A 25,404-nucleotide genomic window follows, 5' to 3' on the forward strand; every position below is an offset into this window, starting at 1 on the left:
CGCTGGGAACGTAGCCGAGAACGAAACAGAAGTGGATCCAATGGAGCTTAATGAACGTGGTAAGTAAAACTTGGGAACGTTTATAGGGGTGAGGGGTTTGGAAGAAATAAAGCAGGGGGAGGAGATAGAGAGTGAGGGGAGGCACTGAACAGGGAGGTCTCACTGAGAAAGTGGCATCTGAGCCAAGACAGGAGGTGAGGGAGGGAGGGGCCCTGCAGAAATGGAGGGGAGCAGCTTCCAGCGAGGGGCAGCGCGCAGAGACCCTGAGGGGACAGTGACCAGCGGGTTCTGGGGCCGCGTGAGTGGCAGGAGCTGAGGTCAGAGAGGCAGCTCCTTCCCTCATTCCAACAGCAGATTCCAAGGAAGGGGAGGCAGCCCCCCAGGTTCCAGCAGGTATGGGGATGCTGGGATGAGTCTACCTGCTTCCAGGGAACCAGGGTTGAGAGACGAGAGCACCAAGGGGAACAATGAGAAATGCCCACTGAAGAGGCCCCACGCTGGGCACGGCTGGTGTCCGGGTTTCATGTGGCTCCCGGGGCGCTGGCCTCTCTCCTTACAGGCTCTCTGCCAATTTGGACTCCATGTATCTCGAAGCTTTGTTGTTAAGTGCACTTGCCATTATGAGCCCTTGATGAGTTGACCCCTTGATCATTGTGAAGTGCCCCTCTGTCCCTGGCAATAGTTCTTGTGAAATCTCGTTAGTTGGGGTGTAGCAGAGGCCAGCAGCACCCACTGCCGCTGGTTTACTTGCAGCCCACACAGCTGTTGAACACCTGGCACCAAACACTCGGCAGCCCCTCCTGCCATTCTTCTTAGTGTCCCGCTCTACCAATCCCCTACCCACTGGCCCTCCCCTCCTTTCTCCACACCTCACCCTCTGGCTTTACCAGTTGATGATCGGCCTGGAGCCTTCATCTCTCTCAATCTTTCTTTTTTGGGAGGCTGGGATCAATGGTCATTAATAATGCAAAGGTTCTTTTAGTCTCAGTGCAAACCCCAGGCAGATCAATCACTGGCAAATAGACAAGAGTTATGTGCAGCCTCACCCCTCTCGGCCTTCTTCACTCTACTCAGGCCCTGGGCTCTCTTCCCAAATAGGAAATAGGAAATGCCAAATGGAGGCATTTCCCCAAACAGGCACTGCTGCCGACACCCCAAGGTGAACAGTCCTAGAGGAGGAAGGGGTCCTAGCCATGCAGCGCAAGCATTTGCAGCTGCCGCCAGGGTCCCAGCCGGAGCCCCTGCAGTAGGGAAATCCACATGGCAGAGTACATATAGACACACCAGGTCTCTGTCCCCACGGAAAAGACCTGACAGCTCCAGAAGCTGCCCTGACCGGGGGTGAGACACAGAAGGGATCGGAGAGGTGCGCAGCGTCTCAGCACACGCTAGCCAAACTTCCATCATTGAGCAACAAGAGCAGGTCAAGATGGTGAATGCCACTGGAAAGCTGGTTTAAGCAAAAGGCGGGGCCAGCGGATGTGTTAAGCACAGATCCCACTCTCAGGAAGCTCACAGCCCAGGAGAAAAAGCCCACATGCAGTTAAGAGGTAGCAGGGGCTTAAGGGGCTCAGAGCAAAGCAGCCACCCTAGGAGGTGGGCAAGGGCAACCCCTGCACTGAGCCTTGAAGGGGGTGGGAGGCATCTGAGCAAACAAGAGGGAAGGGGAGCAGAGAAGTTCCCTGGTAGAAGGAACAGCATGTGCAAAGGCACAGAGGCTACAGAGAATTTGGTCTGTAGATATCGCTAGAGTAGGGGAAAGCGGTCGAGATGAGGCTGGGGGCATGAAGGGGTCAGCTCATGAAGCCCTGAATGCCAGGTGAAGGACCTGGGGCTTTATCCTGGGAGCCATAGGAGCCAGGGAAGGGCTTCGAGGAAGGGAGTGGCATGATTGGACAGGGCAAGTTTGCCCTCTGTGGTACCCTGAACTCTGACATCCATGTGGGCATCATCAACAGTTCCGTCACAATCTCCATCCCTGCTACCACAATCCAAAAACCTTGGGGCAAGTCCCAGATCAGCTTACTGCCCCTTCCAGACCATTCTCCATGCGTCACTGGAGCAGACTTCCTAAAGCACGTGGATCCTTTGCCCAGACGTCTCCAGTCCCTCCTCACGCCCTCCTGCAGAGGTCCCAAGTCCCTTATCCCGGCATTCCAGGCTCTTCCCAGTGTGTTCCCACGCTATATGCCCTGACTTCTCAAACCTGGCTCATGCTTTTTCTTCCATTCAGGAAGTTCTGGCCCTCATTTCCATTGGTTAGAGTCCCACTCATTTCCAGAATCTTTGATACCTCCTTGGTCTCCCATGACTCATCCCTCAAGGCCCAGCTCTGAAACCCCCTGCTCTGTGGGGCCCCTCCCCCTCCTCCTGAATGGAGGTGGTGGTTCCCTCCTTAGAGGTCTGATGGCAGGTGCTGATGCAAGAATCAGACTGAATCTGAATCCTGATTTTTCAGTAGCTGTGCTGAAAAATCAGGATTCAAATCCTGGACAAGTTATCTAAATTCCAAGAGTTGGCTCATGGGAAAATGATAACAATAATAGTACTTACTTCATGGGGTGATGAAATCGTGCATCTAAAGTACATAGCACTGTGCCTGGCACGCAGTGAGCCCTCCCTGAGTGTTCCCTGACAGTATAATGGCCACACCTTTCATATTTATTTTGTGTCCATCTCCCCCAATATTATGAGTTTGGGAAGGGAAGGGGGTATTATTCATCTAGGTATGCCCCATGCCTACCACATGGAAGACATTCAACCAAAGGTGGGTGGATGGATGGATGGATAGATGGGTGGATAAATGAATGAAAAAGAAGCCACCCAGCCACTCCTGCTCCCCTAGACTCCCCTCTGTTAGGAGGTGGGAGCCCGGCTTGTTCCTTTCTGAACAGGGTTGAATGAATTGCGTGTAAGAGGACTGGTGTCTGGGGCACGCTTTGTCATCAGACAGTCTGTGGTTGGCAATTTCTTCTGGGGAGAGCTGTCTAGACAGAGGGGACATCTGCACCTCAGAGGAGCAGGGACTGCATGGGAATCAGGATCCAGGGGAGGGCTTTCCAGGGAACCTGTTTTCTTCCTTCAGCACGCAGGACCTGGCAGAGCAGGCTTGCTGTCTGCCGCCGGCAGTAGAAATTAGTTGCCAGCTTCAACCGGGGGGAGACAACAAAGAGGGGTTCAGCATGTCCCCTACCAGCCAGTGACAAGGGTAAGAGAAGGTTGGAGAATCCGTCAAGGAAAGGAACTAAGATTTATTGAGCAGTTTTTAATGTGCCAAGCACGATGCTAAGTGCTTACCGTGCATTATCCTCTCTGCAGCCCCGGGAGGGAAGCACTCTCGTGTACTGCCACTCGATGAAGAAAGAAACAGACACAGAAAGTAAGTGACTTTCCCTTGCAAGGGTCAGAACAGGATGGGACCTCGGTTATGTCTAACTCCCAAGCCCGTGCTTCTCCCCACGAACCACACATTTAGTCAACAACCACACTGAGCACCTTCTCTTGGCACATGCCTGCGGTGAGTGGTGCGAGGCTAGCCAGGGTAATTAAGATGTGACTTCTTCTCTCCAAGAGTTTGTCACCCGAGGACAGAGGTGATCTTACTCAGCGTTGTGTGCCCAGCCCAGGGCCTGGCAGGACCGTGAATGCTGCACAGAGCACAGATGTCAGACCTGGAAGGCTCTTTGGAGTTCAGGCATACCCATCCTGTTAGTTTACAGATGGGGAAACGGAAACCTAGAAGGTGGAACTAACTGGAGACCATGGTTAGGGGCTTGTGCTCTGGATCCAGACTACTTGGTTTGAATCTCAGCTTTACATCACTTACCAGCTGTGTGACTTTGGGTTGGTCAATTAACCTCTCTGAGCCTCAGTTTCTTTGAAAAAAAAAAAAAAAGGATGGTTTGGTTCCGTGGATAGAGCATCGGCCTGCAGACTGAAGGGTCCGGGTTCAATTCTGGTCAAGGGCACATGCCCCGATTTCGGGCTCGATCCCCTGTAGGGGGCTGCAGGAGGGAGCCAATCAATGATTCCCTCTCATCATTGATGTTTCTATCTCTCTCTCCCTCTCCCTTCTTCTCTGAAATCAATGATATATATATATATTTTAATTTTTTTAAAGGATGGATTTGTGAGAATTAAATAAGATCATCTATGCATGGAGCTTAGCATAACACTTAACATGTAATCCCACAACAGTTTGCTCCGTTTACGATGAACACAGTGAGTTAGCAACAGATCTGAACTAGACCCTGGGCTTCCTGACTCGAAGTCCAGTGCTCTTTCCAGCTCCTCATGGTTCCTTGTGTCCATTAGAGTGTGGCCAGGGGAGAATGGGAGTCACTTAGGTGTGATCAGGTGTCTGTGTCCTTGGGAACAAGTACCCACCATGGTCTCAGTGCCTCCTGCCACCCCCACTCCCAGTCTTTGAAGCCTCCCCTTCTCCCTTCCCCGAAACCCCCTGCACCGGAGCAGAGACTCACTCCTAACCAAGACACCACACCCTGAAACTTCTGATAACATCCCCACACCTCCCATCACAATTTCCTCTGCTCCAGCAGGGTGGGCCTGAGCCAAGGAAGGCGCCGACAGGAAATTCCCCGGAGCAGGGAGGGATGGATGTCCGAGGTCGGCCAGGGATACTATCTCCAGCATCAAGCCTCCCAGCGAGCTGGAAAGAAACCGGTCCCACAGGAGAGGTTTTTCTGTTTGTTTTCCTCAAGCTTGACTTCTAACAAGAGAATTTAATTAAGAGCTCCATTGCTTCGCCCAGGGACTAGAAATCCGAGGGAACAGCTAGGCAGAGGCTGGTGCCCCCCAGGGAAGGAGGAAGGGGCCTCTCTTGACTCGATCAGCCTGGGACGGGCTTAAGCTACAGCAGAGAAGTTCAGCTCACAGAGGACATTTGGTCTGACCCCAAGACAAGCATCTTTTCCTGCAGGAAAAGTTTTAGATTCTGCGGTGCAAATGTGAAGAAGTGGAAACCAGCTGAAGCGACAGGCAGAGTTTGATATTCCCAGTTGTTCCCGCTCATACCACTCCAACTGTCCTCCCCGGGGCTGCTGGGGTGTAGAGGCAAGTCAGTGCGTCTGAGTTCAAATTCCAATCCTGCGCCGCCCTCAGCCTCAGTAGCATCATCTGTAAAATGGGACAACTCCACCAATGCAGTCACATGATCCACCTATACAATAAGGATAATAACATCTTTCTTGCAGGAGCTGGAAAACAGAAGGGAGGTAATGTGTGTGAGAGAACAGAGCATGGGCTTGAGAATTAGACAGGCCTGCTGCTCACTTGGGCTGGATGGCATTTCTCTGAGCCACAGTTTCCTCATCTGGAAAATGGGGATGTTAGTGCCTACTTCATTGGGTTAGTAATGAGAACGTAATGAAACACGATATGGAAATACCTACCACTGGGCCTGGCCAATCATTAAATGTTTGTGAAATTTGAAACACCCCCTCCCCACCCCTCACATCACCACCAGATTCCCAGGATTTGTCATGGAGAGAAGGAGAGGAGGGCTTGTTTGTGATTTGACATGGCTTCCTACTTCTCTGCTCTCTGAGACTTCTGGGGGCTGGGCTGGAGGGCCAGTCATTTGCCAAGAGGACACATTTTCCTTGACTTCCCACTTGCCGCAGGACTGACATGGACTGGGGAATGGGCCAGCTTAGTCATCTTAACAAAATCCAATCATCAGTTCTGTTCTTTTTTTTTTTTAAAGACAATATTCAACTTAGTCTAACCAGTCATTTCAGCCAAAAAGCCTGAAATGTTTTGTGAGTAGAGGTGCATGCCCTGGAGGAGCTGATGTCCTCCTCTCTTGGTTTAACTCATGACAAAGCCATTTGAGGAGGACTTTGATGTTTCTGCCCCCAAGTGGCCAGGAGGAAGCCTCTAACTCACACCTCAGCTCCTGGAAGTCTCAGGAATCTCCTGCTGTGGTATGTTTTTCTTAGCATTTTACTGATGTTATATTCTTACTAGAGGCCCAGTGCACGAAATGTGTGCACTGGTAGGGTCCCTAGTGGCTGCAGGCTGCTGGCCGAGTACTCCCTCCCCTCCCCCAGCTGCCTGCCAGAGCCACCGGCCGGATCCCCCTCCCCCCCAGCTGGCCCACCCCCTGGTCGAACTCCCAGAAGAACTCCGGTTGAGGGGACAATTTGCATACTACGCTTTTATTATATAGGATTCCGTTTACCATCCATTTCCTCCACTATTGTCTATTCTGTTTGCCACCCTGTGCCCAGACCTAGATTTATGCCTGCACATGCTGTATACACAGTAGGTAGTTCTTGAGTGAGTAAAATAATATAAAACCTTGCAGGGTTGTGGTGAGGATGTTAGTGTTTACATCTCACTCCTCTACTTACCGGCTGTGTGACCTTGGATAAGCTAGTTCCCTGCTCATCTGTATAATGGGCATAATAAAAGTATCTACCTGTACCGCAACGAGCACATGAAATGATGCCTGTAAAGTATTTAGCACAGTGTTGGGTGCCGAGTAAGTGCTTAATAAAAATCAGGTACTTGAACAGACAATAGTTGAATTGAAAGGTTTATTCCACCTTCCATATGTGGAGTGGAAAGAACTCCAGAACTAGGGTGTAGGATGGATGAAGATGAGGGTTTGCCATGGGGAAGACCAGGCAGGAGGCTGTTGCAAGAAGTGTAGGGCCTGCCCAGCCAGTGTGGCTCAGAGGTTGAGCATCAAGCTATGAACCAGGAGGTCCCTGGTTCAATTCCCAGTCAGGGCACATGCCTGGGTTGCAGGCTGGATTCCCAGTGTGGGGTGTGCAGGAGGCAGCCGATCAATGATTCTCATCATTGATGTTTCTATCTCTCCCTCTCCTTTCCTCTCTGAAATCAATAAAAAAAAATATTTTTTTTTTAAAAAGAAGAAGTATAGGGTCTGGCTCCAGATAGTGGCTGTGGGGAAGATGGGGGGAAGAAAAATTAGGACTATTTCTGAGAAACCCACTGTTCTCATAGGACCGATGCCAGCCTCAGACAGAGTATCCTCAGTTAACCTGCGCCCTCTGCAGCCTTCTGATTCCATCCTCGTGGCTGGGAGCAGAGCGTTCCAGGACAGCGCGCCTCTGAGCCCGGCAGACAGTGAGAAAGGCTGAGGCCTGAGAAACAGATGAGGCCAGTGGGTGACAAGGCGCCGGGCACAGCACTTACATACTTAATCTTCACAAGAGCCTTCGAGGAGGGGTTGTCATCCCCATTTTATGGATGAGCATTCTGAGGCTCAGAGAATGAAAACAACTCCCAGGTCTCCCTGCGAAGAGTTGGGAGAAAGCAAGAGGCCCTGCTAACAGCTTCCTGGGTGCCAGGCCCCGCCTCGAGGAGCACTTTCCATAAAGAGCTCCCAACCAGCCCTTGAGGTCTTCCTTCTCCCCATTTTACAGATGCGGAGACGGCACAGAGGGGGCAGTAACTTGCCCAGGGTCTCACAGCTAGTCAACTTGAGAGAACTAGGATTCCATGTTCTCTCTGGGGTCCATGCCTCTCAGCCCGAGACTATTCGTCCAACTATAAAATAGGGCTCGGACCAGCTACTCTCACAGGATGGAGGGGAGCAACGAGATCGCGATTCACAGGGGAATTTGCATTATGAAAAGTGCAAAGAGGAAGTGAGCGACTGCTACCCCAGAACCAAGATGAAAAGAGACGAGAGAAGAGGAGCCAGCAGTGTTCCCGGCCCCGGGATGGCTCCACAGAGTCGCTTCCTGCCTTTTCCCCACCTGGTCTCCCTAAAACTCATGAGCCCATTGTTCCCCAGGGTGCTGCCACTATATGTTACTCTAGCTCAGTGGTTCTCAACCTTCCTAATGCCGCGACCCTTTCATACAGTTCCTCATGTTATGGTGACCCCCAACCATAAAATTATTTTCGTTGCTACTTCATAACTGCAATTTTGCTACTGTTATGAATCGTAATGTAAATATCTGTGTTTTCCGAGGGTCTTAGGCGACCCTGCTAGCGGTTCTAGGCGACCCACAGGTTGAGAGCCGCTGCTGTAGAACCTAACATGAGGAACTGTGTTAAAGGGTTGCGGCATTAAAAGGGTTGAGAACCATTAGCTACAGAGAGAAATCTGGTAAGTAGTGGGTTCTTTCTCAATGTTGAATGGAGCAGAGAGAAATAGGGCAGATTCTACCAGCTTTATGACTTTGTAGTCCATCACACCACTCTCACTGGGACCCAACTAAGCTGAAAGGCAGGGTTTAATCCTAAAAAGTGGCTTGGAAAAAAATGATCCTAACACATGAATGCCGAATGCCACTTCCAAATTTAACCTTCAGGTACTATGGAAAGAGCAGCTCTCATCTCTCCAAAGACAAGACAGTTTGACAGTTGCTGACATTCCAGGGAAGTTTCTGCTTTGGAGAATCAATTGACAGTCACATTTGAGATTCCTAAGCTTCCTTTTAAAGTCTCAAACATAAAGAACCTCCAAATTCCATGGAGAAATAAACATTCATTTGAAAGACAATTTTGAAAAATTAGAGCTGATTTCACCCAGCAGACGGGAGACATTTTAAAAGGTTGGTAATAGTTCTAGCCTTGTAGCTCAGTTGGTTAGAGTGTCATCCCTGTACATCAAGGTTTTGGGTTCAATCCCAGTCAGGGCATATACAAAAATCAAACCAACGAGTGCATAAATAAGTGGAAGACCACACCAATGTCTGTCTGTTTGTCTGTCTCTCCCTCCCTCTCTCTCTCAAATCAATAAATAAAGTTTAAAAAGTAAATTAAAAAGGTTGATAATACCCAGCATGGACTAGGGTGTGGGGAAGTAGGACCTCCATTCACTACCGGGAGCAGTCCATATTGGGACAGTCTATTTTGGAGAACAGCTTGGCAGCAACTATCAGAAGTTTAAGTAAGCATGTTCCTGACAATTCCACTGCTAAGTATCGTCTTACAGAAATACCCTTCCACATGCACACAGATGTATGTATATCATAGTAGAAAAAAAGTGAAGATGGCCTAGATGCATTTTTGCATTCTTTTTGGTGAAATAAATGATATTATATCTACAGTATGAGCTATCATAAAGCCATTTTTTTAAAAAACCCTAGTAGATCTCTCTGTATTGATATGATAAGCTCTCTGGGTGAAAAAAAAGCAAGTTACAGAACCAGATGTGATCCCAGTCATGTACCCAAAGCTACATCTGTGCATATACTAGTATACAGCTATAAAATGCACATAAATGCTAGACACCTGGAAAGAATTATACCCAGCTTCTAACAGTGGTCAGCTGTGGGGGAGGGAGAGAGGATGGGGCAAGAGCAAGGCACTTTCACCTCTTACTCTCTTACATATAAGATATTGTTGGCATTTTTTACAAGCACATAGTTATGTGATTATATATAAAGAAAGAGAAAAAATGAGGTATAAAGTTTTTGAGCAAGCTTACTTTACATCAGCAAACTTTATGCTCTATAAGAGGAGTTACTACGGTAACTTCTGGCTCTAAAATTCTATAAACACTAAATAAATAAATACATTTTCAAAGAATACTTCGAAACCAAAGGTTTACCAACCTGGCTTGAGTCAGGATCCACTGTGAAATTTGCTAAGCATCTCCAGGGATTCTGAATCTGTGAGGCTCCTCGAAACTATTGCTGAGTTGTTTTATTTATTTATTTAAAATACTAGAGGCCTGGTGCACGAAATTCGTGTATGGATAGGGTCCCTAGGCCTGGCCGGTGATCAGGGCCAATCTGTGGGGTGACTGGCGGGGCAATCAGGTGGCCCCCACTAACACCCACCTTGGCTGGCCTGGTGCCACCCGCTTGCCAGCCTCGCCCCCACCCCCACCGCCACCGCCGGTCGAGGCCTGTGGCTGGGGGCAGCTCCTGTGTTGAACATCTGCCCCCTTGGTGGTCAGTGCACATCATAGCGACCGGTCGTTCCACCATTCGGTCGATTTGCATATTAGGCTTTTATTATATAGGATATTTTTATTGATTGCAGAGAGAGGAAGGGAGAGGGAGAGAGAGAAAGAAACATCGATGATGAGAGAGAATCATTGATCAGCTGCCTCCTGCACGCCTCCCACTGGGGGTTGAGCCCGCAACCCGGGCATGTGCCCCTGATTGGAATTGAACCCGGGACCCTTCAGTCCATAGGCCAATGCTCTATCCACTTAGCCAAACTGGCTAGGGCTGCTGTTTTATTTTGATACTTTTATCAAAGCAAATGTAGTCACTGAAGGCTCTGGAAGGGAAAGAGACCTTCGCAAAGTCGCAAAGCACAAAGTTCCCCCCCCCCACCCATGCCCCGTGCCTCCTCCCCTCCTGCCCCAGGCCCTAGGAAAAAAAATGTTTCCCCTTTTCTTCCTCAGCAACCCCCGCCCCTCAGATTGGACCAGCTGTGAGCAAAGTAGAATTAAATCTCAAACATTCTGAAGAGCTCCAAAGACATTTCCTCCCTCGTGGAGGAGGAGGAAGAGCATCCTTTGAGGAAGATGCTAAATTGCCTTAATTATGTGTCTTTGGAAGACACAAGTGCCCATCTGCTCTCATGGCGGGGGGTGTGGATGCATGCTAAGCACAAATATAAATCAGGCCAAATACAAACACAATTAGCAGGTCCACGCAGCCCTGTAATCTAGAGAAAGAGCGAGAGTGGTGCGCCAGGGTGACTCTTGGACCTGGGTTCCAGGTGGAGCAGCAGCAGGCATCAACTCTTTTTTTTTTTTTTTTAAATATATTTTATTGATTTTTTACAGAGAGGAAGGGAGAGGAATAGAGAGCCAGAAACATCGATGAGAGAGAAACATCGACCAGCTGCCTCCTGCACACCCCCTACCAGGGATGTGCCCGCAACCAATGTACATGCCCTTGACCAGAATCGAACCTGGGACCTTTCAGTCCGCAGGCCGATGCTCTATCCACTGCGCCAAACCGGTTTCGGCAGGCATCAACTCTTGACAATGGGCAGTGAGGCAGGGGGGGCGGGGGAGGCCACAGTGAGGTACTAGGGAGAGGCTGCGGGAGTGGGGGTCTCCAACTGGGGCAATGCTGACCCCATGCAAGAGCAAGACTGTCAAGTCACAGCGTCATTGGACCTTGAAAAACGTGAGAAGCAGAAGGGGCTCTGGGATGGCATCGTGGAATGAGCACGCAGGCTGGTCTGGATTCAAACCCTGGCCTTGCCACTTATTAGCCATGTGACCTTGGACGAGGTCTGTGGCCCTGACTGAGGCTTTCTCTTCTGTAGGAGGGGAGTAGTAGTACCTCCTTAGATGGCAGTGGGGAGGAGTGAGGTGATGTGTATATAGCTCTTCACATGAGGCCAGGCAGGATTAAGTGCTCGAGAGTTGGCTCTTATATTACTTCTCACTGTCATTTGCCCTGAAACGCCTAGGGTGGACCCCTCATTCTCCTTCTCAGGTAGGAAGGATGCAGAGAAGAGATGAAACACATTCCAGAAAGGACAGCAACTAATCCGTGTCCCTGAAGGAAATCCGCACAACCTGTGGGACTCAGTTTCTCCATTTGTAGCATAAGGTCTAGAGCAGTGGTCGGCAAACTCATTAGTCAACAGAGCGGCAAACCGCGGCTCGCGAGCCGCATGTGGCTCGTGAGCCGCAGTTTGCCGACCACTGGTCTAGAGGATGCTCTGGCTCTGACCATCTAGTACTTTATGCACAGTGACAGCACCAGGCTGCCTCCAGAGCTTATCCTGAGAAGAAAAGCTGAGTCAGGGAGAAATCCCCAAACACCTGCTCATCACTCAGAACAGCGTGACTGGGCCCGTTATGCGGTGGGCTGAGGATGAAGGTGGTTCTCTGGCAAAGAGGAAGCCTTGGGCATGTGTTGGGCTATGTCCAGCTTTTATATATATATATATATTAGTGGCCCAGTGCACGAAATCCATGCACTGGGGGGAGGGGGAGTCCCTCAGCCTGGCCTGCACCCTCTCGCAGTCCAGGACCCCTCGGGGGATGTCAGCCTCTTGCAGTCCAGGGCTCTCACAGGACCCCTCACTCCTTACTGCCCGCCTGCAGTGGAGGCAGGAGAGGATCCCGCCACCACCGCTGCGCTTGCCAGCCGGGCTTATGGCTGAGTGGTGTTTCCCCTGTGGGAGCGCACTGACCACCAGGGGGCAGCTCCTGTGTTGAGCATCTGTCCCCTGGGGGTCATGCGCATCATAGCGACCGGTCGTTCTGGTTGTTCCACCGTAACAGTTGCTTAGGCTCTTATTATATAGATAGATTTCAGAGAGAAAGGGAGAAGGACAGAGAGACAGAAACATCAATGATGAGAGAGAATCACCGAATGGCCACCTCCCACATGCGCCACATTGGGGACCGAGCCTGCAACTTAGGCATATGTCCCAACCGTGACCTCTTAGTTCATAGGTCGATGCTCATCAACTGAGCCACACCAGCTGGGCAGAACATGTTTTTAAATGCATGAAATATGCCTGGTGGGTTTGACTCAGTGGTTGAGTGTCCACCCATGCATCAAGAAATCACCGGTTCAGCCATGACCGGTTTGGCTCAGTGGATAGAGCATCAGCCTGCGGACTGAAGGGTCCTGGGTTCGATTCCGGTCAAGGGCATGTACCTTGGTTGCGGGCACATCCCTAGTAGGGAGTGTGCAGGAGGCAGCTGATTGATGTTTCTCTCTCATCGATGTTTTTAGCTCTCTATCCCTCTCCCTTCCTCTCTGTAAAAAATCAATAAAATATAAAAAAAAAAAAGAAATCACCGGTTCAATTCCCCATCAGAGCACATGCCTGGGTTGTGGGGTGTGCAGGAGGCAGCCAATTGATGTTTCTCTCTCATCGATGTTTCTATTTCTCCCTCTCACTTTCTCTTTCTCCAAAAATCAATAAGATATTTTAAAATAAATGCATAAACTACAGAGGATTATAAAGGAAATGAATTATAATGAAATACAGTTGTCAAAAAAATATTTTTAATCCATCCTTATAATAAAAGCCTAATATGCCAATCAACCATGGGGGTAGATGCTCAATGCAGGAGCTGCCCCCAGCCCACAGGCCCCAGGCCAGCCAAGGTTGGTGCCAGGGGGGGCTCCCCTGATTGATCCGCCGGTCACCCCGCAGATCAGCCCTGATCACTGGCCAGGCCTAGGGACCCTACCTGTGCATGAATTTCGTGCACTGGGCCCCTAGTAATATTATAAAAATAGTGTTTCTTTATTATTACACATCAAATCACAAGTTTTGGTATCTGGACTAATTTCAAAGTTGTGATGATCATAAGCAATATTTTAAAACATCAGCAATAACCATAATATGATACCAAAATATCTATGACTTTTATTGGAGCCAAAGCCACAGGATTTGCTAATAGTGTTTGGTTTATTGCCTGCATTCGTAACTAAAGTGATACTAACGTTCAGATAGGAGATAATGAAAACAGATGCAATTTTGCCCTAAGTCCATAACCTGCCTCAATTCTGTCCATGGAACTCTGGGGGGTCCATGGACCCAGGTTAACACCCCCTGCCTAGACTGTAACTATGGCCCCTAGATTGAGCTGTACTGGAAATCAGACATAGTAGTGCTTTGGTCACCTACCTGCGGCTTGTTTCATTGAAGACCAAATGTTTGGCCCAGAGTGTGATGGACTCCAACTCCGTCTGCACACTTAGGGGGAAAGCCTTTTGTTTGGATGACCCATTCAAGGGAGCAAGGGAACAGGGCCACCTGGAGATGCATGATACTGACAGAGGGCGGTTCCACCTGGGCAGACCAGTCCTTTCTGGTTCTTCTTCTTCTTCTTTTTTAAAAATATGTTTTTGTTTTTATTAATTTTTGAGAGAGAGAAAGGGAGAGGGAGAGAGAGAGAAAAAAAGAAACATCGATTGGTTGCATCCACCTGGACCGGGAATCAAACCCGAAACCTGCTCATGTGCCCTGACCAAGAATCGACCTGCCAACCTTCTGGTACATGGGATGATGATAATCAACTGAGCCACACTGGCCACGGGTCCTTTCTGGTTCTTGGTGGCTTCAATGGGTGGCTTGAAGACATGAAAATGTGAGCCCCCAATTGTTTAAAAAGATCTCAGACGTTTTATCTTAGTCCTGTCCCTGTTTCCAAACAGACACGGTTTCTTGTCTCTCACTTGGAGGACTTCATTAGACACAGATTGATTAAGACCTACTGGATGCCAGAGTGTAGCAAATACTGAGAATGCATTTATTCATTCAACTTACACTTAGTGAGTATATTGTTAGTCAAGACTTTTGAGCTAAGCAATAAAAGGTGGAGGGGACTTACTGGCTCACATAACTGATAAAGCCCCAAAAGAGCGCTGCTTCAGGTTTAGTTGAATCCAGGCTGTATTTTTCACTCTATCAGCTTAATCCTCAGATAGGCCTCCCCATAAGTGTAATGAAACAACCACCAGTAACTTCAGGTGACAACTCACCTGCTCGCCACCTCCTCAGTGTCATCATCATCGTCATCATTGTCACCGTCACCTGGGGAGTCCTTTGAAACAAAGCAGCGTTCAAAGGTTCGATGTATCGATTGACTTCTGTTATTTTCTCTTTTGCATTCCTTGGAATAGCAAAGCATCTGGCAAGCAAGCAAAATCAGCATTCTCGTGGCAATTACACGCCCTAAATTAAAAATGTTTCTCTTTTAAGCTAAAAATAAGTTTCCCTTCCTTAAAATAATTATCATGTTGACAGATTGGGCTGCACAAAAAAATACATGTTTCTCGCTCTGGCCCATGACACTCTAAAGAAAGTCAAAATAATAGATTAGGGGGAAATATTTCCCCCTAAAACAATACAAAAAAACCACAACACACACACACACACACACACACACACACACACACACACAACAGTCCTAAGAAGTAAATAAGAGTAAGACAAAGAATCCACTAGGAAAGTGGGCTAAGGCGGCAGACAAACTCATAGAAATAGACCGCTAGTGGCCAAAACACTTTTGAAAAGATGTTCGACTTCACATCTTTCATTAAGCCAGGGACGCACACATTTAGAACCAGGACATGATCTGTTTCTCTCAGCAGGTTGGCAAACATTACACTAATTAAAACGCGGGGAAGAGCTGGTGAGCCACAAATTGCTACAACCCGCAGGAAAATAATCTGGCACTATTTATGAAAAGGTAAAGCAGGCATGCCTTTTGACCCACCAACTCCACTTCTAGGGATCCGTCGGATGGGAATAAAGGCTTGAGAACACAGAGACGAGTGTACAGGAGCCTCACCGACGTGCTCTTTGGAACAGCAAGAAGCCAGACCTGGGGAAGCACGATAGAGGTCCACCGGTGGGAGAAGGGGAGGTAGTCTACACACCCAGCGTAGAACATTATTAATGATAAAGAGAATAAAACGTTGCATATGGATGTGAATGACCTTCGACGTGGTATCAAGTGAAAGCAAAGCAAGGCACAGGAGGGCGGGCCGATGTCTGTGCACATTGCTGAGCCCTGCTCACCACAGCCCTAGAAGGAGGCACAACAATGGAAATGCCGATCGCTCTGGGGAGCCAGCCCTGGAGGAGAAGGGTGGGAGGCACGCTCATCTTTGAATACTCTTGGAATTCTGAACCATGTGAATGTATTACTTATTAAAACTTGAGGCATAGAGGGGATAAATGGTGATGGAAAAAATAAAGTAAAATAAAAAGAACTAACCACTTCCTCCCCCCCAAAAAAAAACACCCCTTTAGATTTATTAAAAGAATAGACACAGCCAAATATATTGGAAAGGTATCCACAAAATGAAAAAAGTATGTTCCAGAACAATAAAGAATTAATATTTTTTGTACAGAAAGAAAGCAGAAGAAATAAAAGCCCTAACACTATAGAGACATACATGCACATGTATTCATCTACACATAAAAAAGGAACATTTTCTTTACAAATGACCATGCATATATTTTCTAATTTAAAAATATAATAAATTGCCCTTGTTGCAGGGTTTTTGTGTGTTCTGTCACATGCGTGATTCATTTTGAGCTGAGGACTCTGGTCTGGGCGATTTCCATGCAAGCTCTTGTGTCTCAGACCATGTGACCGTGTCACGTATGACTTCGCGTGGCGCCCTGAGCCTACGGTGGCAGGACGGAGACTGCTATCGCTGTCCTCTTGGTGTTTAACCCAACAGGTGGGCCTCCCAAGTACCTCCTTTGCCCAACACGTGCAGACGCTCCGGTATGTTAATGGGATCTGAGGGTCGCCTGTCAGGAAACAGAGCAGGGGAGGCATAAGCAGGGTAAGGAGCAGAGACCCCTGGGACCCAGTGCCAGCCTCTGCCCTCCAGGAGGCCGCAGCGCAGGGGCGCGTCCAGCTGCCCAGGGCTGCCCGGTGTATGGCCCTAGACAGCTGCGTGGGCCCCTGAGAGTCACATTTTCGTTATTTTTGGAGGAGGCGATAGCTGGTGGCTTCGTTCCCCAGGGACATCCCTGTGACACTCTGCTCTCACATGTAGTGTGAAGGCCTGGCCCGAATCTCCATGGTTACTCCCAGTGGAATTGCTAGCCGGGCGTGATTTCCACGGGCCTGCTGGCTCTCCTGGACTAATGTACTGGTGAAGAGCTCCCGGGTCCCACAGACTTTGCCATAAACGATCTGTGGGACAGGTGACTCATCCTCTCTAAGCCTCGGTGTTCCCATCTGGCAAATGGGGTGAGGGTGGTAAAGGCCCTGTCCATGAAGATGTTGTGAGAGGAAATGCTGCTGCTGGGGAGCCTGGCACACGGTCGCTGTGACATCGGGTCTCTGGCCTCAGGCACAGTGGGTGCCAGCTGGCCTCTGGCTCTGACTGTACTGTGGCCCCTGGTGCGCCCTCACGGGCGTGGCTGGGCAGGGGCCGTGCACAGTGCTGTTGTGTGAGATCGTGTGGGCCTGCGTGTGAGGGAAAACGTGTCTGGAGTTGTCTGTTCGGGGGAGGACACGTCTGGCCGGTTCAGTGAGACCCAGGCAGACGGTCTGCCATCTTGAGGCTGCTGGAGGGGCCGTCTCGGCAAAGGCTCTGAGGCCCAGTTTATAAAAATAACCTCCACGTACCTCGGGGGGCAGAGGCAGTGACCCCCTTTTCCTGCTCTTCACACAAGCGAGATGAGACAGGCGCAGCCATTCATTATCTCAGAAGTAACCGAGGCAGCACTTGCCACCCCAGCAGCCGAAGCTGCAAATGCCCAGCTGGTTTTAATTATTTTGCAGGGAAATAGTTGCATCCATCAATCGAAGGCCCATTCTGCTGAGGGCCCAGTGGAGGGCTGGGCTGGGTGATGGGATGGTACCTCGTCTGGCCCTCAGGGAGCTCTCTGGGTAGCCTGGAGGGGGCAGGGAGAAGGTGGTATGTGCTGGGACTGGTTTTTTTTAGGGAAACCATCAGAGAGCAAGCTGGTTCCTTGCTCTGGGGCTCTGACTCAACGCAGGGGCCCGGGCCTGTGAGCGTGGGAAGGACCTGATAGGTGGGAGGAGAGCCTGGGTTGGCATCCAGCCTCCTCCCTTCTTAGCCGTGTGACCGAGCAAGGTCACACCCCTTGCTTCTATGTCCTCACCCTATTGGTCAGGAATTTGGAAACATCCTATGGTAGAGCAGTGAGAATAGCCCGAAGAAGAAACCGAGGCCCAGGGTGGTACCGCGGCTGCCTGAGGCCACTCAGGGGTCACTGGCAAGCAGGAGCCTCAAGGTCCCAACCCAGGCTTGTCAGCTCCATGCCCTTTTCCTGGGGTCTCCTTTTCTGGGACCATTTCCAGGGGCCCCATGTGCTTGGTGGCTGCTCTCTTCTTGCAGCCCTGCAAACAGGCCTGGCACGTGCCCAGCTGAGCTGGATGTCCCACAGGCCCGCTCGCCTCCAGCATTTTAGGCTTGTTAAATACTCCCAGCTCTTCAGCATCCTCAGAGCAGGCCCCAAAGGTGGCTCAACTGAAAAAGGAGGAGGTGGGACTAGATGAACCCCAACCCTGGGGAATGGAAAGGGTTCTTTTTACAACTCTGGATCTTGGGGATTTCTGTTCTGAATTCTGGCCGTTCCCACTACTTCCAGAGTATGCCATTTCCAAATTCCTGACCAAGTGCCTCTGTCCAAAACAGGCTCAAATAGCTGCTCACATGGCCTGATTGGCAGCAAACAGTGGCCTGGTAGTTGGTTCGGGAACCTCACTGTCTGGGTTCAAATCCCCACTCCAAGATGTGCAACCTTGACCAAGTCACTTCACCAACGCGTGACTCATGTTTCCCCATGAAAAAAAAAACGGGGATAATGATAGTCCTGACATGATGGGGTTGTTGTGAGCTTTAAATGAGATAATACATGTCAGTGCTTAGCCCGTAAGGAGGGCTCAGTGACTGTTAGCTAATAGCAGAACTACAATATGCCGTTAATGCATACCTGTCTCCCTACTTGGAGTGCAAGTTTGTTGAGGGCAAGGATCGTGTCTGTTTTATACCTTTCACATAATGGATACTAAAAAAAAAAAATTGTTTTTTAAGTTGCTGAATTCAGGAAGCATGTGAATTGGAGTTCTGGGACTCATGTTCTGAGCAAGTGACATTCTAGTACTTGATTTCAAGCTCATCCTTTTATTTCGCTGGACTTGTCCTTTTTAGTACTTCCCACACCTATAATACAATTATCTAATTTTCCCTGACTGTTTGCCTCCCTTCCTAGATTATAAAATCCATGAGGGAAGGAACTCTGACTGTACCCGCAGGCCTAGCACAGGGCCCGGCAAACATTAGACACTTAAACATTTGTCAACTGGCTGGTGACTCAGCTGCTGACTCAAAAGCTTAGCAGAGGTGTGTTAGTGAACAGAGAAACCTTGCTTTTTTAGAAAGACCGATGGAACACTAGAGGAATGTTATGTTCTATATAATAACACATTCTATTAAAATACATGCAATTATTGCAAAATTAGTTTCATATAAGTAGCCAGATATCACCTATTCTTAACTATTATTTATTACTGCTGAGCTTAACCTTGACTTAGGGCTATGGAGAGAATAGAAAATATTTTTAACTCACTCTCCATATCTTTAAGTCCTAGGATGCATATCTAAACATCTCTGTGGAGCATGAAAACACCTTAACAACACAAGTCCTTACACGTGGATTTTCTTACAGGCCAGTGATGTCCTCACAGTCATGAAGACTATACATTTAAATATGTTTTATTGATTTTTTTTACAGAGAGGAAGGGAGAGGGATAGAGAGTTAGAAACATCAATTCAGCTGCCTCCTGCACACCTCCTACTGGGGATGTGCCCACAACCAAGGTACATGCCCTTGACTGGAATCGAACCTGGGACCTTTCAGTCCGCAGGCCCATGCTCTATCCACTGAGCCAAACCAATTAGGGCAAGACTCTATACCTTTAGATGGGAGTGCTAATTAGCTGTTTTCCTTTCTTTACTCCTAACCCCCCCACCCCCACCCCAATCCCCATCCATAGACAGAAGGAAAAACAAAAGAAGGCTCTAAGTCATGCCCTCTCTACCTCATCAGAAGCATGACCCTTTTCCCTGAGCAGAAAAATGATTTCATCTGTCAGCCTTTCCCTAGTAATGTTTTTCTCTTCTTTTTTGGAGAAAATCGCTTCTAACTTTCCCCCTCCCCTCCTGACCAATAACAGCTGGGCGTACTGGAAAATAAAATTTACATTAAGTTGTTTCCGTGGCAACCTCACACTGGATCTTTGGCTCTAAAGCAATCACATCCCTTTTCCAGTTACAACAAATTCAAGAGTGCCAACAAGTAACTTTTCTTTAAAGTACAGGACAAGAACCTAATGAGGTTTGTAAATAGAGATAAAGTGCTCATACCAGATAAAGGTCTCTTGATAGAGAGCATGAGATGAATTCCTGAAAGAAAAAAACAAAAAACATTCCTCTGCAAATCTTGGTTATTTACAGGGTGCTAAAGCCATTTGATGTCTGCAGAAGAAAGCGTGTTGCATTATAAAGATCAGGGAGAGCTCCCATTCCTGGAGCACCGCCCGCTCTGTGCTAGACCTCGGACAAAGCGCTTTGCATACATGCATTGCCTGGTTTAATGTATGCTCGCCGCCTCCTGCAGAGCTTTTAGCCCGCCGATGGTGTTTAGAGCCACAGGGCATCTGCTCCCATGGGAGATGTTTCGGCCCCCAAATTAACTAGTTGGAACTGAAGCATTCATACCTCCTAATAGGAGTAACAGCTGGCATTTACTGGGCCATGCTCACTGCCAGGAGATCTGGCCGCATCCTCTCCGTTCATCATCGGAACAAACTCAGGAGGTGGTCTTATCCCCCTACTGTAGATGGCGAAACTGAGGCTCAGGGAGGGCAAGCGACTTGCCCACACAGCAAGGAAGTTACAAAGTTGGGATTTGAACCCAGGTGGGTTCAGTCCCAAAGCATGTGCTCTTGTCACTCAGCCTCCCAGAAACACTTCCAGCCAGAGAAGCGAGAGAGAGAGAGAGAGAGAGAGAGAGAGAGAGAGAGAGAGAGAGAGAGAGGCGCAGCACTGCTCAGAAGACACCGGCTTCCAGGGCGAAGAGGACCCTGGGCAGGGTCGGTACCAGGGGAGGGTGACGGGGATGGGAGGTGGGAGTTCTGCTGAGCTTCAGTTGGCTCCCACCTTCTGAAATGCTGAAATGCTGTCGTCCTCCCTCCTCCCCCTCAACTCTCCCACCTGCCCGGCTCCTCCTCACCTCCCAAGCCTCAATTATAAGCTGCCTCCTCTGCAAAGCCTCCCTGACTCCTCAGGCAGATGTCAGTCTGACAGATCTGGCTCAGCCACTGAAGAGCTGTGGGGCCTTGCAGACTGCTTCACCCCCCCCCCCCCCCGAGCCTCAATTTGCTTATCTGTACAAGGGGGGGGCTTACAGGGCCCCGTGAGGGTTCCATGTGATGATGTCTAATGAAGCACATAGCAGGAAGTGCTCAGTACATGGCACGCCTCTCGTTGGCCTCCTACTGTACTTTGGGGCCTGTCTCCCCAGTTGTTGGTGAGGCCTCGAGGGCAGGATCCTCGTTTTCTCTCCTGTACCCCGGCCCTGGCACCTTACGGACGGATGGCCTGTGTGAAAGGTCATCTGGCCCATCTCCCGGAACACTGGGCTGCAGGGAACTGTGGCTGGAAGAAGCTGGGTGCTGGGGCTTCCCAAGCTTTTCAAACTCAAACACCCCTGAGAAAGGTCATTCACCAGTCAACCCCCAGCTGGGCTGAGGTGGCATGTCGCTGGGAAGGGCCACCGGCTAGGGGCCTGGGGTAGGAAGGAGTATGTCCCGGGGGCAGAAACACTGAACAACCTCACGGTGCTTTATATCTATTTTGGGGGTGGGGACATCAGAGTATATACAAATAGATAAAATAACAGAAATCGTCATCTAAGCCATACAAGTCATGTGTGTTTCTGGTTCTCCATCTATTGATGTGATAAGTTCCAAGAATGGTCCATCAAGGCCCCAAACAAACAAACAAAAACCAGAGTTGCAGCCTGCGGGCATACTGTGTGTGGGGTGTAGGGGTGGCCGGGGCTATGGCTCAAGGCCTCCTCCTGCGTTACTCACCCCTGTGGCCGCCAGAGGACACTGAGGAGAGGGCCTCTTCCAGGCTGGGCAGCCTCGGGCAGGTGTCAGCGCTGCTCCTCAGAGAGCATCCAGAGGGGTGGCTGGTACGGAAAGACAAGCAGGGGAGGCGCAGGTGTCCCGGGATGGACTGGGATCCCAGAGGAAATGGTCAGCCGTGCTCCCGGCCGGACTCGGAGCTTGAATGTGCTCCAATCACTGCCCATTTCACTGTTGCTCCAAACGGTCGCTGCCAAGAAATCGGGAAATGGGGAGAACTGGAAAGCACTTGGGAATCACCTGGTTCCAGTCAACGTTTCCTCGAGTGCCACGGCGTGCCAGACCCTGAGGACACGACTGTTAACATCATAATCAGTATTAATATTACCTCTGGGAGGAAGGGAGGAGGCTGGGATGAGAAGCCTCTCTGATGTAAGCTACGGGACGTCTCCCGTCCTCCTTGGGAGTCAGAAGCAGCTGGACCACAAAGCATCCTGTCCTGCTCTCTGCCAGCCCTCACGGCCTCCTCCCACGCCACCTGTCCAGCCATGACCGAGCCGAGAGAACGCTCGACCCCTCGTGTGCAGCTGGGCCTCAGGAGCCCAGAGCAGGGCAGGACTCGCCTGAGGTCACACTGAAGGATGACAGCTCGGGGCAGAGACGGTACTTCTGCAGCTTCTCTCCCACTCTGTGCCTCCCCAGCCGCACTGGCACCCACTGGGCACACAGCGGCCCTTCGGAAACTTACTTCAGAGGCCGTGTGGGGCAATGGTGAACGGCATGGGCTTCGAACACACCTCAAGCTGGGATTGAAGCCTGGCTCTGCCTCTTACACGCTATGCAGCTGTGCATTAAGGCACTTCACCTCTCTGAGCCTCCGTTTCTTCATCCATAAAATGCACCTGACAGCAGTTCCTCCTTCAGAACTAGCCTGGGAGACAGGAGAGTATAGAACGTAAGAGCCGGACTGCTTGGTTCCGATCCCAGCTCTGCCCTCATTAACTCTTTCCCTTGGGCACCAGTGTCTCCGTTGTTTTCATCTGTAATCCAGGGATGACAGTAGCACCTACCTTCTTAGTGTCATGAGGACAAAAGGAGATTTTGCATCAAATGCTTCGGATAGAGCCTGGCACACATTAAATTCTCGATAAATGAGGTTCGTCACTAGTATTACTACAGGGTTGTCAGAAGCCCTACTTGGGCTCTAACTGGTTTGGCTCAGTGGATAGAGCGTCGGCCTGCGGACTCAAGGGTCCCAGGTTCAATTCCGATCAAGGGCATGTACCTTGGTTGCGGACACATCCCCAGTAGGGGGCTGTGCAGGAGGCAGCTGATCGATGTCTCTCTCTCATCGATGTTTCTAACTCTCCATCCCTCTCCCTTCCTCTCTGTAAAAAATCAATTAAAATATATTTAAAAAAAGAAGCGCTACTTGGGATAATGCACAAAAGCAACTAGTGCAGTGTCTAGGGCACAGGAAGTGACCTACAAATGGCACATTTTGTCTCTGCTGTCACTTCTTTTTTAAAAAATATATTTTTTTTATTGATTTCAGAGAGGCAGGGAGAGGGAGAGAGAGATAGAAACATCAATGATGAAAGAGCATCGTTGATTAGCTGCCTCCGGCATGCCCCCCACACCGAGGATCGAGCTAGCAACCGGGGCATGTGCCCTGTCCAGGAACGGAACCATGGGACCGTGACCTCTTGGCTCCTGGGCTGGCACTCAACCACTGAGCCACCCGGGCCAGACTCCGCTGTCACTTCCTGCCGCGGGGCCACGGAGGACGGGGCTGCCGTTCGCAGGCCCACAGCCTCCCTGGCCAGGCTGACATTCCCCCACCCCCTGGGAACCCACCTGTCTCCTCATCCTCCCAAACACAGCCACGGTTGTCAGCCACTCAGCAGCAATTAAGCTTCCATTTCAGATGTCAAGACAGAAATACATTTTGCTGCTGAGTGGGGAGGCATTCAGACGGGCTGTCAGACTCCTGTTCTTAATGCTCTTCCCGGATCGGTGAAGACTCTCGAGTTTCATACACTGTTAAAACATACAGCTTACATACACTGTTAAAACCAGAAGGATCCGAGAGAGGCCCATTTCACTTCAGGGGAAACTGAGGCCCAGGAGATTACGGTGAGCCAGGGACACAGGCAAGGGAGAACCACGCTGCATGTGTTTGTTTTTCACGTTTAAACAAACATTGCAAAACGTACCCTATGCTCGAAGGACGTGTATATGATGTGTCTTAACTGTTTAAAGAATCATAATAAGCCCGGCCGGCACGGCTCAGTGGTTGAGCGTCGGCCTATGAACCAGGAGGTCATGGTTTGGTTCCCGGTCAGGGCACACGCCTGGGGTGCAGGCTGGATCCCCAGTGTGGGGTGCAGCTGATCAATGATTCTCTCTCATCATTGATGTTTCTATCGTTCTCTCCATCTACCTTCCTCTCTGAAATCAATAAAATATATTAATAACAAAAAAGAATGACTTAAAAAAAAAAAAAGAATATAATAAAATCCTGAGTCTGCCGAAACCGGTTTGGCTCAGTGGATAGAGCGTCGGCCTGCGGACTCAAGGGACCCAGGTTCGATTCCGGTCAAGGGCATGTACCTTGATTGCGGGCACATCCCCTGTAGGGGGTGTGCAAGAGGCAGCTGATCGATGTTTCTCTCTCATCGATGTTTCTAACTCTCTATCCCTCTCTCTTCCTCTCTGTAAAAAATCAATAAAATATATATAAAAAAAAATCCCGAGTTTGCCGTTCAGGTTCAGAAACAGACTAGACACCTGTGGAGCCCCTACAGCTGCATCTGTTCACACAGCGTCCCCGGCCAGGCCGACCGCCTCCACCAGCTGGAAGCCACCTTCCTTCTAACCCCGTTTCAGGTTTTGGTGAAGGAACTGCCCATAGAACACTGAGGGGACCCACCAAAAGAGGGGCTCCTGCCAGCAGGACACCCACGAAGGGAGCTCTGGGTCCTCTGTCCTCTGCAGTTCTCTGCAGTGGAGCCCAGGCTGCAAGCCCAATGTCCCAGCATCCTTTTCAAACCTGGCACTTTCCTGGGTGGTGGTTCTGGCCAAATGGGTTAGCCCCGCAGCGCCATCTTGGTCTCCCACCTCTGGGAAGCTAGTAGCCCTTTCCCTAACGCCGGGGGTCACCACGTTCGATGTCCACCAGTGGGAAGAATAAACATCACCACCTCCACCATGATTATCATTTAATGAGCGTTCAGTTGTTCTGGGCAGGGAGCTTGTTTTCACAGGAATCTTAAGAGGGGTCACTATTAGTAAACTCATTTATTTTTCAAATTAAGGAAACTGAGGCTCAAAGAGATGAAAAATGCTAAGATAATTCAGAAGGGGGTAGAGCCAAGATTTGAACCCAGGGTTGTTGACTCCAGGGTCAGATCTGGGTTTTGTGGGGCCTAAAACAGGTTACTTGGCAGGTAAAAGGAAGGAAAAAGTCCAGGCTGGGGGAAAAAATGAAACCGAGACAGATTAACAGGAGAAAAGCATACATGTTCATTTAGGATGTTTTACAGGACACAGGAGCCTTCATAAGGAAATGAAGACCCAAAGGAACCTGAATGAAGACTCGGAAACCTGAGTACATGTCTGCTGTGGGGTCATGTAAACATATGGTAAGGTGTAAGAGGTGATTACAGTAAACTGGGTCAGAGTGTTAGGGTTCTTCTTGGCACCCCTTTTCCTTCAGAGGTAAGGATGCTCCGTCCCGGGGGTAGGGAGGGCACCGCTCACGTGGGAAGTTTAGGACCTGTTTCAGAGAAAAAGGGCGAGGGGCGGAGGAGGTCAGCATGACCTTCCTGCTCTTGCCAATTTCTCAAATTCTTTCAGCTTAG

The 25,404-nt window shown here is 49.7% G+C and overlaps 1 long non-coding RNA gene across 1 annotated transcript; it reads left to right on the plus strand.

Annotated features, from left to right (window-relative positions):
• The first annotated feature begins 3 nt into the window (after positions 1–3).
• LOC129150363 (uncharacterized) lies at positions 4–25,114 on the plus strand. Its single transcript, XR_008557096.1, has 3 exons — positions 4–59; positions 3,319–3,379; positions 25,087–25,114. It is a non-coding gene; the product is annotated as an uncharacterized LOC129150363 (long non-coding RNA).
• Positions 25,115–25,404: the final 290 nt, after the last annotated feature.

The sequence above is a fragment of the Eptesicus fuscus genome, chromosome 9, assembly GCF_027574615.1.
Source record: "Eptesicus fuscus isolate TK198812 chromosome 9, DD_ASM_mEF_20220401, whole genome shotgun sequence".
Taxonomy (NCBI): Eukaryota; Metazoa; Chordata; class Mammalia; order Chiroptera; family Vespertilionidae; genus Eptesicus; species Eptesicus fuscus.